This window comes from Sinocyclocheilus grahami, unplaced genomic scaffold, assembly GCF_001515645.1.
Source record: "Sinocyclocheilus grahami isolate Dianchi unplaced genomic scaffold, SAMN03320097.WGS_v1.1 scaffold64.1, whole genome shotgun sequence".
NCBI lineage: Eukaryota > Metazoa > Chordata > Actinopteri > Cypriniformes > Cyprinidae > Sinocyclocheilus > Sinocyclocheilus grahami.
In genome coordinates, this window is record NW_015505243.1 from 1,853,821 (window position 1) to 1,867,556 (window position 13,736).

A 13,736-nucleotide genomic window follows, 5' to 3' on the forward strand; every position below is an offset into this window, starting at 1 on the left:
TTTCTAAAGTCTTAATTGTGTTTTAAGACAATTTTGTTCCCCACCATACAAAAAAAAGTGTCTTAAAAGCAGCAATGTTGAATAGGGGTTGAATAATTATGACATAGCTGTGTTATTTAAAAACAATTACATTATATATTGACATTATAACTTTTAATATGCTAGTAAACTGTTATAAATGCAATTTTTATAAAATCGTGGATCTTCGGAAATGCTTGTATTTGTAAAGTTGTTTTGATTGCAACTATACACACATACACACACACACACACAAATATTTTGTCAATAAAGTATGTGATGTTTAAGATGTTAAGGTATTTAAAATCATCAAGTCTGAATAATTGCTTTTAAGTTGTTTTCGATGTTGTGTTCTTTCTTTGATTTATATATTTAAGGTTTTTTTTTCTTTTTCTTTTTTTTCCCACAGACCTACTTTATTCAAACAGCAGTTCTTCACACTCCAGTCCAGTAGGTGGCAGAAATGCATGTTATATTGGTTTGCCAACCACCTTAAAATGGAAAAGCAGGTGTTCTACAGCAAAATTCAGCCAGGTGAGTCTCCAGGAACAGAATCAAGCATCCCTGCTGTTTTTACAGGAACAGCTACAACAAAATAACCTGAAAGTGAGTGTTTTGGGAATTAACAACTTTTAAACTTACTAGTGCAGGTCATTCTTTATTAGGCCACATCATCCAGAATATTTCTTGCAGTAAGAATCATGTTCATTTTTTTTGTGTTTATGCCACTTCACCCTGCCTTAGATGGTGGGAGAAAAAAAACAATGCACCATTTCAGGCCTCTTCTCTTCCTCTTCCTTATGGGCCAGGCACCACTAAATGCTGACATTTCAAAAAGAGGAAGCCCATTTAGTGAAAGCTTACATGGTATCAGGAAAGTGAAATTTGAACGTTTCGGTTGTGCAGAAAGAAGAAGTTTACCGGCCTCTTACTGGAAAAGACCCCCCTGACTCCACTCATACTTCCGTCCCACATATTTGGCAAACAAAAAAAAAACAAAACAAACAAAAAAAGTATTTCTCAATGGGCTGTATTTACACCACTGAACGGGAAATAAGAGGTGAGGTCAGAAATGTCAAAGTGGGATGACACTGGATGAGTGAATACACTTGTTATTGCCAACAGTTAACAACATCATTTGGGCTGCACTCAGTGTTCTCTTTTGTTTGGCTGTGATTGCTTAACATCTTCCAGTCAATCTATTTCCTGTTAAGATTTTATTCCACAACAGTTTGCATTTATTCATTTGGCAGACACTTTTAGAATTTTGAATTGATTTGCGGTGCATATAAGGTGGACAATGTAGAGTACTTTTTTGTCTGCATGCAGTACGTGTTCTCTGAATCAAACCCTTGGTGTTGCTAGCATAGATTTCTTAATATAATATCTATATGTTTTATGCTCATAAAGAGAGAAATGGCATGGTATTTTGATTCATGTGTTTTCATATGTGAAGTTTTTAGGTTATTTTGATTTAGTTTTCTTTAGCCCCATATGAATATTCTGTAATTATTTACTCACCCTTATGTCAGTTAATAGCAAGAAGTAAAATGTCAGTTTGTTCTTCACACAAAGCTGCCGCAAGACTTAAATAAGAAATACAGTGCATGAGACATATGAACTATATTTATAGTGTTTTTATGCTCAGCAGATCCTTCAGAAATATCTTCTGTCCACAAAGAACGGCACATGCAGTTGAAAGAATGTGATGGTGAGTAAATTATGCTATTATTTTATTTTTATTTTTTTAATGGGTGTACTATCCCTTTTACATTATGTATTGTTTGTTAATGAAAATGTTAGCTGCCATTTTTTTTTTATATCAGCATTTTATAACATAAACATAAATTTAAAGATAAATGAATCAATTTAATGATAACATGATTTTTTTGAAACTATCCCTTTTACATTATGTATTGTTTGTTAATGAAAATGTTAGCTGCCATTTTTTTTATTATATCAGCATTTTATAACATAAACATAAATTTAAAGATAAATGAATCAATTTAATGATAACATGATTTTTTTGATCATGATAACATGATTTAGAAAAATCTTAAAATATATTGAAATGTATGCTTGAAACAAGAAAATTAGGAAAATAAACTTGTGTTCTCTGTGTTGGATTTATCTGAAAACAAGACTAAAGTAAATATACAGTGTCTTGTTTTAAGGATGTTAGGATATTGTAAGATAAAAATAGTTATTAAGAAGATTTCTTTTTAATTCAGTGATTTCACTTTTTAGCTTTCCTGTGGGAATGATGCATTTGAACTCTAGCAGGTATTGCCAGCAGGGAGTGCTATATGACAGCTAAAACACAACTTACGATTCTAATAATAAAGAAACTTGGCCTTTAAATTTACACAAAGTTCCTGGCTCTAACAATTCCCTTAGTCTAATTATTACTCATCTCATTTCAAGCCTCATGAGTGCATGGACTTTCCGTTCAATGTCAGTGAACTTTCCCGAATATTTCATATTTTTCTAGTAATGTTTATGTCCACCCTCCCTCACTCTGCTCTACATCATGGTCCGTGGCCCCTGTTGTTTTTAAAGAGTGCAATATCCCTCTGCTGACACACAGATTCTGTGGAATTAGCCGGGAATACTCCTTCCTGTCCGATAGAGTATGACTGTGTTTTGTTCTGAGAACTACTTGACAGCGTTTTCTTTTGTGGAATTTATGGGAATTTTGGCCATCTGGGATGATGGACCATTGACTATATTTGGGGAATTCACTATTATACACGTGGCTGTCCGCTTTTTAAATTAATTTATTAATTTATTTATTTTGTATTGACTGGTTCATCCTGTAGTAAAGGGCTGAAATGCTCTTGTGATGCCAGACTGGAGTAAATGGTTTCCATGGTAACAGAGGAGTCTGGCTGCTAACCAAACCCTGCACTGTGCTGGAACAGACAGAGCATTCTGGTTTATAATACATCAAAACTACCACCATCACCTTACCTAACCCTGCCTTCCACTCCCACACACACGTTTAAGAGGGCAGAGCCGCTTGAGTAACTGCATCAATGTGTTATACATTTGGAAATAGTATCCATCACCATTCAAGCATTTTATAATCACTTCAAGTATGTTAGAGCAGTGATTCTCAACTGGTTTTGCTTCAGGATGTAGATTTTACATTTGAAATCATGATTAATAGAATCATTTTTTGTACAAAATTGAAGACGTGATTTTAAAATCACTTCATATTAATATGGCCTACAAGCTTGTCTCTATCATTTGAGGGTTTGGTTTCCTAAATTCCCTTGAATTTCAAAGGTTTTGTGCTTTTTAGCAACAAAAATAAATTAGAACCATTAATAGTGTCAATTATTATTATTACAATTTTAAATAACTCTTTTCTCTTTGAATATATTTTACAATGTAAATTATTCCTGTGATGCAAAGCTGAATTTTTAGCATCATTACTCCAGTCTTTAGTGTCACATGATCCTTCAGAAATCATTCTAATATGCCGATTTTCTGATCAAGAAACATTTCTTATTATTATCAATGTTGAAAACGGTTTCGTTTCTTAATGTTTTTTCAGGATTCTTTGATAACTAGAAAGTTAAAAGGGACAGCGTTTATTTAAAATATAATTTTTATTGTAACAATTTAAAAATCTTTACTGTCACTTTTGATCAATTTAATGCATCCTTGCTGAATAAAAGTATTCATCTCTGAAGAAATATATATATATACATATATACATATATATATATATATATATATATATATATATATATATATATATATATATATATATAAGCTAATTTTGGAAATTCAATTGTGCTTTTTTTAATTTACATTAACTTTACCATCCTTTAACACTAAGTTTAAGACATTTAACAGTGATGCTAAATTAAATCTCTTAATTTTTGTTAAATGCTACAATGTGAAATGTTTTTTATGATTCACATTTAGTATTATTTCCCCTGCTGCCTGCAACACTGCTTTATAGCATTATCTCCATGGATCTTCAAGCAGTCATTGGTGATGCAGTATGATGTGTAGCCCACATGACCGCTGTAGTTAGTCATCATAAGCCAGGGGGTAAATCATTGACCCACAAGTACTATAATCATTCTGTGATCATCACATGAACAAAACACTCTGTAATTTGGAAAAAAGGCCGTTTGTTGCCAGTGATTCCAAGCATGTTATTCCTGTTGAGGAAGTTCTGAGAAACAGGCCGTTGTGTTCCTCAGCTGATTGATAGATGGCGCCGTACAACGAATGAACTCTGCGCCTCCTTGGCAAACCAGCACAGTACAGGGCGTGTGAATCTGGCTCCATCTCAAAGCACTTTGAATTTGTCATTCAGTGTGCAGCTACAAATATATATTTTTTTGTTTTATTTGTTCCGTGCTGAAAAGGATGCTGGTGAGAAGGAAGTGAGGTCTTTAATCCTTGCATTGTTTCATGTTAGTATTGTTTATAACATTTCCACATGACCTAATAAGGCCCTGTTTCCTGTGCTGCAAAATAATGACAAAAACACATCTTGCAATTAATCAATCAGATGATAACATGTTTTTTTTTTAAAGACAACTATGAATATCTTTGTTGAAGTGTCAATACCTCTTGCCCTTTAAGAAGCCCTTTGGCTTTGTCCATACTAGGGTTCATGAGGAAGGTCAAGTCTTTTTCAGATGTTAAAAGTGGCAAAGCTGTCCGTTTCCTTTCAGAGTTCCTTTCATATCTCACCTCAATCGGTCTGCGTTATCTTTTAATACCTCATCAGATCTCACTTCATTATGCAGCTATCTGGAATACTTGATTCTGATTGGACAGTGGCAACATTCTGTTGTGTTTTGTAATAGTTTGTTCAGAATTAAAGAATTGACTTACTTTCAATTAATGAGTCCTGGCCATTTGACACAGGAAGTTGGAATTAGATTTTGGAATTGGGAAGCTGAAGTTGGAATTTGGATTGGAGTGACAGAAAGAGGACTTGTAATTCAGTGAAACTGAATGATAATGATTATGCATATGTAAATATATGAAATTGAACTATAATGATAATGCATATGTTTGTGTGTACATATGTGTATGTATTAGTAAAATATATATTTTTATTATAGATTTTATCTGTTACAAAGTATATAAACTAAATATATTCTCTATACATCATCAGCTGTTACAGTCATATGAACTTCTTTGAATTTCAGTTTAATTTAAATTGACTTTAAATTCCCATTCAAATTGCAATTCTGTATTCTGTTTGTGTACCCAATTCAAATGGAAATGAAAAGTCATTCTCAATGAATTTTGAATGTTGCACAAACTGTTATAAGTTAGCGACACTAACTACTATGGGCGGAGCTTGAACAATTATTGTGCTATTGCTTTCACTTTCTTCACACATAATGTTGACTCATTTTTTTCCCCTGTTGACTGCAATCAATATTTCATGCCCATTTATTTATTTATTTGGTAAGTTGCAGTGTACAACAATGTATAGTTAGCTGCTTTTTATTACAAAATAAATCCAGTTTATGATGATCAGAACATAGAAGCATAGAACATAAATTGAAAAATTATGTGTTGCAAGATGCTGTTAAATCCATCTACCTCCATTTTCTTTAATCTAGCAATGATTATTCATGACACATTTGTTCTTAGTGGAAAGGCATCTTAAAGACAACCATGAATTTATGAAGACAAAAGGCTACAGGAGGTGCTCTATAACCTGTTGGTTCCAGGAGCAGCCTCCCTGAACTCTTTCTGTGACCCCAATTTCATCCTATGTCCATGGTCTCTTTGGACGCCCCAGTCACTCATAATTGGTTTTGACGGATCTGTGTTTCGCAGTGTGTGTGTGAGCGCGCTGTCTTTGGTGTACCATGTCCATGAGGTTCATGGGAAGAAGCTAGCAAAGCCCGGCCCAAATCTGAACTCCCCCCTCCTCTTGTCTCCTCCTCTCCAATCTAGATCCATTGGCTGCGATCTCTGTGGCGGAATGCTGCTGGTACCCCCTTCTAACCTCCCCCCAACCCTCCCCTTGAGTTCACCCACCCACTCATTAGGAATTCCAGCCGGGCATTGTGGGTGGGATGAATGGGGTCAGAGCCAAGGAATGAAGTAGGAAGTTTTCACAAGAGTTTAGCCTTTGTTTATTACTGCTTGGCTTTGTTTTGTTTTATCCAAAGCTTGGAAAAGTGCCCTGACTACTGATTTAAATTCTATCTATCTATCTATCTATCTATCTATCTATCTATCTATCTATCTATCTATCTATCTATCTATCTATCTATCTATCTATCTATCTATCTATCTATCTTTCTAACTCTCATTATATCATTCCGTCTCTCTGCAATCTATATCGTTCTGTCTTGACATTTTATCTAACTTACTGTCTCTGCCTGTCTGTCTAAATGTGGATGGTGTGCTGATGGTTATAATGTCCATACTATGATTTCTGAGTATTTTTGCAGCTTAGGTTTAGTTAGTTAGGGTCTCCCATCCTGACCTGCTGAAAACTGTGTAAAACCATTTTGACCAACTAAGACCAGCAAACTAGCTAAGTCTGGTTTACCTTGGACTTTTGGACAGGTTTAGAGAGAATTGGTTGCATTGCAATCTCCTAGTACTACTACATATTATTTGAGAAAGAGCATATCTACTATGTTATGGCCTTTTTAATTGTGATATTAACCACAGAGGCCTAGCTCTACACACCCTTTCCAATAGTCCATGTAACTTGAAAATACAACATTAATTCTATAAATCATTTTAGGCATATCCAATCCTAAATTAGTTTACCTTTAATAAAGCAGTTTAAGGGAGTTTGTTGGCGCCACTGTCCTTCTGGGGGCATTGGGTTCAACTGATGCAAAGCATCTGTACAATCTAATAATAAAAAAAAAACTGCCATTCATTTATTGTGTGACGTATTTGTGCAAGTGAATGAGTAGACCGGTCGGTGTATTTTCATCTCACACTGAGTCGGAGGGTTGTGTTCTGTGTGTGGCGCAGGACCCTCGCCCTTTAGGATGCTTTTGTGTGGGCCTCCAAAGAGGCCAAGTTCACAGAGACACAAAAGCGGGGAAGAATACCGGAGGGAGTGGGGTGTCAGGGGGCAGCTATCAAAGGATATCAGCACATTCTTACAGCTGCTGCTCACTAATGCATTGTGATTTGTATAGCGGAGCAGATGAATGAAATGAAGACTTGTAAAGAAGATGAAAAACTGTATTTGATAATGCATGTCAGGTCTTGTGGACTTCCACATGCTTTTGAAATAACTGAATGGGGAATTGGTTCTGTGAAATTGTGAGATATAAAGATCATTTGTTTGGTTTTAAGAAATATGGCATTTCTGAGTTTTTAGAAGGACTGAGAAATATATTTCATATATTTCAGCCATATATAATAAGTGTATTAGCAGATAAAATGCTTGCTTTTCAAACTCAATCCGCTCTTTTCATCCACTTTTCTTCGCAGACATACATGTATCTCTCTCTTATTCTGTTTGGGAGTGGGTGAAGAGAGCAAGAGGGGCCCTAAATCAAATAAACATCTCAGCCCGATTGCTTCATCTCTGCTTTCCAAGAAAACCAGACATCCAGGCTGAGAATAAACTCTATTTGCATTGTCTCTTCCAGCTGTGGATCTCTAAGTGTCTTTTATTGAATCTGGTCTCATTAGAGAGCCGGACCAGCAGAGATGATGCTGCTGTGGACAGCACTCAGCTATAGCACTTATATCCAGAGAGATTATATATAAACACTACACTGTGTTTTGGATCCATAATGGCTTCCTCCCCGCTCTCGAGTCTCTTGTTGCTACAAACTCTGTTGTTTATGGCACTGATTTTGCGGGCTCATTAATTATAGATGAGATGGTGATGTCCTGCATCCTGATTTAGTCATAATGACTACGTTTTTTTCATTGTGATGGGAGGAGAGATCTGCCTTGTGATCTCTCTCCGCACTGTTGACGGCCTGTGTTGCTACTACAATAGTAAAATGTATAATTATCCCTCTGATTAGCATATAACAAACACCTTCCTGTAAATGTACCATAGTAACCAGTTAGCAGAAAATGCTGTAGTTAATTTACATAATAAAACTGTGTATAAATAAAATCTAACATATTTTGAAAGCTTCTTGCATGGTTTGAAGGAGATCCCATTCTATGCAGATCTTTTTTGTTTGGTTGTTTATGGTTTTACAGTTGTAACAATCAGTCAATCAAAATGTATTTACAGTACATAGCACCTACCAATCAAATTTAATTCAAAATGCTTGACACAAAATGTAGTACAGTAACAACCCATTATTTTTATAGTTAATGATAGTAAAATATAAAAATTGTATATAGTACAATTTAAGTAAAATATTAATGAAATAATATATACAAAAAATTGGATATAAATTATTAGAATAAAATAATGATCAACAGTTATTTTAGTAGCTAGTTTGGCAGGTTACCATGGTCACTTTTTGTGAGGTTAGTACAATTGTACATTTGTTGGTTTAAATGAAACTATGGAATGAATGTTTCAACACGTAGACACAATATGGTCCAGAGAGTCCAAAGAAAGATCAAATTTCTGATATTTCTTAACCATATTGTTAATGGAAATAATGTAACTGGAAAGAATGTAAGCTAAACTTGGCATCTAATAAGGACAAATATGCTTTATTTTAGCCTCCAACAGCAAAAAGGAGGCCGAACCGCCTGCCGGCATAGTCTGTCTCCATGCAGTGAGAGGGAGCAGAGCATGATGGGAGGTGGGATGGTGGGGAGGTTTGGTTCTCACAGGCTTCACTCTGACAATTTCCGCCAACACCCCCTGAACACACACACACACTCTCTTCAATGCGGTTTTCACAGTCATTGCCCTTCAATACTGACCTGTGGAATGAGGGGGTTCATGATGAGTTTACTGGTCGGAATGTCTGTATGAAAAAAAAATAATACATTGAAAAAAAAAAAAAAAAATATATATATATATATATGTGTGTGTGTATACCCTAGCAACCATGCAGAAACTACATAGAGCACCCTAGCAACGCCATAACAACCACCCAGTATACCCTAGCAACACCCTAGAAACCGTCTAGAACACCCTAGCAGTTATTTAGAATACCCTAGCAATGCCCTAGAAGCACCCATAATACCTTAGCAACACCCTAGAAAGCATCTAGAACTCCTGAGCAACCACGTAGAACACCTTAAAAATGTCCTAAAACCATCCAGAATACCCTAGCAACACCATAGAAACCATCTAGAACAACTAAAAAACTAAACCAACTAAAAAAGCCCTAGGACCACACACAATGCCGTATAAACCATCTAGAAAGCCCTAGCAATGCCATGGCAACCATCTTTATCACCCTTAGCATTGCGCCAGTTGGGTGTTGCATATATTTCTGGTTTGGTTTGTAACCCCAGAGTTTTCTTTGAAGTACTTTGGAGTAATATGTAAATACCATGATATATTTATACAGCAATTGTTCAGTGCCATTGTACACATCAAAGTAGAAAGATATTACCATCTAATGGTAACTATGGGAATTACCACAGCACTTTTTATGTATGAGAGAAGAAAAATGCTAACAAATATGTGCATTGGACTTAATCTGTGATCTTTAATCATAATCTGTAATCTGCCTTTGCAGCCTAGTATTACATATGAGACGTTTTCTAGATTGTTTTCCATTCTCCTCCTCATATAGGCTTATCGGTGTTCCCAAATGCATCTTTCTAAGCAACAATCCTATTTGTGGACTGAGCAGCATATTGTGTGGCGAGAGATCAGAGAGCGAGGTTCAAAAGACATAGGAAGAAAGAGAGTGAGCGTTCGGGGTCATGCATCACTTAACTGGACACATTAACTTGTAACAATGTGTATGCGAAGTGCTTAACCTGTAGTGGAGGGTCACTGGCTCTCATCACAATAGTTTAAATCAGCACTGGACAATGCCAGGGTCTCACAGAGGGCAGGAGATGGGCCGTAGCCGTTACCTCTTCCTTTCTCTCTCTGTCTCCACATGCGATCTCCTTTGTGGTCCCCTGTGGCGATAGTCCCATGCATCACTGCACAGTATTTCCCTCTTTATTTTTCAATTCAACAATTTACCACTTTCTCCTGTTTAATGAGCTTCTTGTTGGTGCCCCAGTAATTCAAGACATTTACATTTTTGAATCCTGGTAAATTGACTTTAATGAAACCTATTTATTGCTTCACTTCCATGGAACATTCTTTAACATACAGTATTATTTTATTAGTATTTAATTGGGCACAACAAGGGGAAAAAAGTAGTTCATTCAGTTTTAATGAATGCTTTAAGAGGGAATCGGTGCCATCGGTCACATGACTCATATTTCAATGACTTAATATTACATTTATTCTCATTACAGCCATACATAAAAATCTTTCTTTCTTTCTTTCTTTGGAATATTGTGTACATAACTAGCATTAAAGTGACATTTAACTGTTCAAATGTCAATGAGTCATGCAGAGACTTCTGCAAACGTCTATAAATTATAATGGGATTCATATGTTACTTATAAAACAATAATTTTAACAATACATAGCTATAAAATTATGCATTGTAAGGCAATATTTTATCTTCTTAAATATGTTTTAACTGTATTTCACAGTTTACCCAATTTACTAGCATTTATTGCAGCATTTTCACTTTGGTTTGATGTCACAATTACTGACATTTTTCCAGTCCTTGTGTATTATTTTTTGTTACTATGTTACTATGACAAGAATGGATGTTTAATCTGTCTAATTTTACTCTTTTTCTTGAAGCATCCTCACACTCTTTGCGTGTGTGTGCTCATAAAGAGAACACTAATGATTTTTGCTCCTTGTCCCCATGCACTTCCCAAACCCTGATCCCAGAGCAATAATGAGCTGCTGTGTGTCTTTAGGGGGAAGGGATCCTGTTCCTGTTATTGTTAACTATGGTCGTCCCCATTGAACCCTTTAGCTCAGTCCATATCAGTTATGTTTTTGAGGTCTGGTCTCCAAAAAATGTTTCTGAGGCTCTGATTCTGAATAGATCGTTCGTTAAAGGCGACACATTTAAAGGTTGCGGATTGTCGTGGGATTTCCACCAAACTGTCAGCGGGCCGCCCCTATGTCAAGAGTGGTGTCACAGGGGACTTATGAAAATAGATCTAATCTCATATTTCAAATCAGCGGTGTGCAGAAATGCCCCAGTTCAAAACAGAGATCTGTGTGGCATATGATTTCCTCCACAATTAGAGCAGTGTTGTAGATTATCGGAGTTTGACTAATGGGAAATCCTCACATGGGAATGTCGCCATTGAACACATGAGAGAACAGAGCATCTGCTAAACAACACTCACGTTGCAATCACATGCATGTGATCTGTTGTGAGTAAGGGAGTTTTTGACAGGCTGCAGGGTATCACCGCTTACACATGTGCCGTATCGTCCCGTGGGAAGTGGGCGGTCATGTGCTCTAGAGGAAAAGGCCTTCAGTTGGGATTCAAAGGAATCGGAGAAAGGCCAGTAGGTTTACAAAAGACCTGCGGGCTATAGTATTCATAGCGTCTCCCTCATCAATTTTCCATTTCCCTCATGCTTAACCTTTGCTAAATAAGCCATGTGATGTGTGCACTCGTACATGTGAGCTTGTGTGCATAAGTGTGTATGAAAGCGTAGGTGGATTTAAAAAGTTTGCATTTGCATTACAGTCTAAATATATCATGACATACAGTCCGTTTATTCATCATAAAATAGGCTTTGCTTCAAAACTTGCCAGTGTAAATGGCATTTCAAGGCTTCTTAGACACACTACTGATGCAAAAGACTGATCAAGTATGGCAAAAATTATTTACTTAATTAGTATTTATTAGTATGTCTGGTTTTCCAGTGAAAAATTAGCTTAAGGTATCATGTAAGATTTTACAATGAATTTAGTTTTTATTTTAAATGTAGTTTAACTAAAAAGTTAATAATAAGATAAAGTTCTCAAACTTGAATAATTGTTTATTATAGCCAAAAGACAAAAATACTATTTATATAGTAAAACTTTATTTTACTTTTAAACTGCCAGTAGGTAGTGGTAAATGTCTTTATGAGGCAGTAATTGAGTCATTTATTCATTTGATTCATTCAAACTGCAAATTCATTCAGGAATGGAGCACATGAATGGGCCATTGAATCATTGGTTCACCTGATTTGTGAAACGAATCACCGCTTTGTGTTGTTCTGAGACACACCAGTTCTGATGTGGCTTTATAGGTAATATTTTCTTTGGCAAAATTGAGCAAAACAGACAATATTGTAGCCTATCAAAAATATAACACTTCTTATTTACTGAACTGGTCACATATCATATGATATAAATATGAGACAAAAACTCATACAGGGGCATTTTTGGCCCCATTTATCATAAATTTTAAGGACATATAACTGCATTTTATAGATTACATGACGCAGTGAGTTGGTGCACTCTATCATGTTTGTCAACATTATGAAATGTAAGATGACTTGCAGGTCTGGGACAGGGCGGGTGTGTAAATTGCGTTAAAATATTGTAATCATGGTATTTTTCCGTAACTAATTAAATTAATGAGCTAAAACGACAACCCTAATATATATATATATTTGGCAGTGACATATATTTTGTGTTTTGCAAAGTTTTGCTGCTTCAGTATTTGTAGATTATTTTTCCACGTTTCTATGGTATACTGAAAAACAATGATAAGCATATTATAAGTTTTAATGGCTTTCATAGGCAAAGAAATATAATGAGTCAATATTTACAGTGTTGACCCTTGTTCTTCATAACCTCTGCAATTCGCTCTGGCATGCTGGATATTAGCTTCTGGGCCAAATTCTGACTGATGGCGATCCATTCTTGCCTTATTAGTCCTCGGAGTTGATCACAGTTTGTGGGCTTCTGCTTGTGCACTCGCCTTTTGAAGACTGACCACAGGTTGTCTGACCACGGATCCAATATTTTAATGTAATGATCTTCGAGCCACTTCTTTATCACTCTTGCTTTGTGACATGGTGCTCCATCATGCTGGAAAATGCACGGATCATCACCAAATTGCTCATGGATCGTTGGAAGAAGTCGCTCTTGCAGGACATTTTGATGCCATTCTTTATTCATGGCAGTGTTTTTGGGCAGAATTATGAGAGAGCCCACTCCCTTGGTTGAAAAGCTACCCCTCACATGGATGGTCTCAGAATGCTTCACTGTTGGCACAACACAGAACTCATGGTAGCGGCCACCTTTTCTTCTCCGAACAATCGATTTTCCAGATGTCTCAAACAGTCAGAAGGGAACTTCATCAGAGAAAAGTGCAAAGACTTGCACCAGTCTTCTGCTGTCCAGTCCTTGTACTCCCTGCAGAATTTCAGTCTGTCCTTGATGTTTTTCTTGGAGAGAAGTGTGATAAACTCCGAGAACTAATAAGGCAAGAATGGATCGCCATCAGTCAGGATATAGGTTAAGAAGAACAAGGATCAACACTGTAAATATTGATATATATAAAAAGCCTTTAAAACTTATGCTTATCAGTGTTTTTCAGTATACTATAGAAACATGTGGGAAAAATAACCAACAAATACTGAAGCAGCAAACTCTGCAAAACACAAAATGTATGTCACTGCCTAAACTTTTGGCCATGACTGTGTGTGTGTATATATATATATATATATATATATATATATATATATATATATATATATATATATATATATAA

The 13,736-nt window shown here is 35.9% G+C and overlaps 1 long non-coding RNA gene across 2 annotated transcripts; it reads left to right on the top strand.

Moving 5' to 3' along the window:
• The first annotated feature begins 502 nt into the window (after nt 1-502).
• On the top strand, nt 503-8,838 carry LOC107584933 (uncharacterized). 2 transcript variants are annotated; one of them, XR_001609195.1, is made up of 4 exons: nt 503-624; nt 1,670-1,729; nt 5,965-6,114; nt 8,686-8,838. It is a non-coding gene; the product is annotated as an uncharacterized lncRNA (long non-coding RNA). The 2 variants fall into 2 exon arrangements; XR_001609194.1 differs by lacking the exon at nt 8,686-8,838 and adding an exon at nt 7,477-7,846.
• The last annotated feature ends 4,898 nt before the right edge of the window (nt 8,839-13,736 follow it).